The following is a 1560-nucleotide window of genomic DNA, read 5'->3' as shown; positions in this document are numbered from 1 at the left end:
ATCAGCCTGTCGCACCAGCAGCTGCCAGATGGCGAAACGGCTGACAAAGCTCACAAAAAAAACCCCTTTTACTTCCCCCTAATAAAAGCAACCCCCTTTCTCCCCTAGAAGGTCGGAGTCCTGACCACCTGTGGCAGGTCTTCCTGCTTGCTGGTCTCCCCGCTTGCTGATTCTCCCAATAAACCTCTATTTTCCTGCTTGCTGTGTCTTAATGGTCATCTGAGTGACTCTGTTCTTACATATATAAAGTTCTGAGAGTTTTAACTCTCAAAAGAACCTCAGTTCTTGGTTACAGTTATTTTTTGCTTGCTTTCTGGTCTTGTGTAGACTAGAGGGAACTTAGCTGTTTTGTTTACACCAGGAATCCTCTGTCTCTACTGTTTGGGCTTTGTGCCATTTGGACCTCAGAGAGGGCATCTGTGTGACCAGTTATGGGACCAGTTGGTGTGAGACAAGGGTCTAAGGCTAGCTCCAGTCCTTTCCCCCTTTTTCTGAAACCTGTTATTGCTTTGGGTTTAGGCTTTCAAAAGAAATTGAGGTTTCTAAAGGTTAAAACTTCACATTAAGTTGGGAAGTAAGGTAACAAAAGACAAGAGGAGAGATCAAAGATGGCAGAGGAGTGAGGGAAGCCTGCGCTTGCTTGCTCCCGAGACCTGTCTGTAGTTTAGGCTAATTGTGGACAGAGTATCTCAGTTAACATCTGGATACTGGCAGGAGTTGAGCCTCAGCACTGCTGGCTCAGAGAAGACCATCTGGGAGCAACCTGTCTGGTGAGGGTAGTGGAGGAGAAAGGTATGAGACAGGATTTCTGACTGGCTTGGTTCCCCAAGCTGCAGATGGCAGTGCGCAAAGATTTTTTAGTGACCTGAGGTTTCCCCAGAGAGAAATTAGGAGGAGAGCGAGGCTCTGCCCACTGGCAGAGCCAGGAGTAGGCCAGGTGGCATCTGGCTCTGAGAGGCAAGAAACAGCATATTTGAGTGTGTGCGTGAATGCGGTTTTTTTCTTTTTTTTCTTTTCTATTTTGATTGTTTTTTTTTAATTAATTAATTTATTTGTTTATTTGTAGAGAGAGGGGAAAGGATAAAGAGAGGGAGAGAAACATCACTGTGTTGCTGCCTCTCACTCGCACCCTCAACTGGTGACCTGATGTGCAACCTAGTCATGTGCCCTGACTGGGAACCAGACCAGCAACACTTGGTCCACAGGCCAACGCTCAATCCACTGAGCCACAGCAGCCAGGTATTTTGATTGTTTTTTGCAGACAAGGGAGGAAAGGTTGAGGGTGGGGCAAGATTCCTGAGGAACACAGGCACAGAAGCCCATACCCCAACCCTCCCCCGAGGTTGCATGAGTGCACACACACGGAAGTGCCTTGGTCCAGCCACCCAGGCAAACAACCAACCCGCTGACTGGTGCACAGAGGTGCCCCCAGCCCGGCCACCCAGACATGCAACAAACCCACCGGCCAGTGTGCAGAGGTGCCCCACCCAGGCATGCAACCAGCCCCCCAACCAGTACAGAGGCGCCTGCAGTTTACCCACTCCTGCGTTCAACCAGTCC

This window comes from Furipterus horrens, unplaced genomic scaffold, assembly GCF_987537825.1.
Source record: "Furipterus horrens unplaced genomic scaffold, mFurHor1.1.pri manual_scaffold_12, whole genome shotgun sequence".
Taxonomy (NCBI): Eukaryota; Metazoa; Chordata; class Mammalia; order Chiroptera; family Furipteridae; genus Furipterus; species Furipterus horrens.
Note: the sequence above shows the minus strand (reverse complement) of the source record.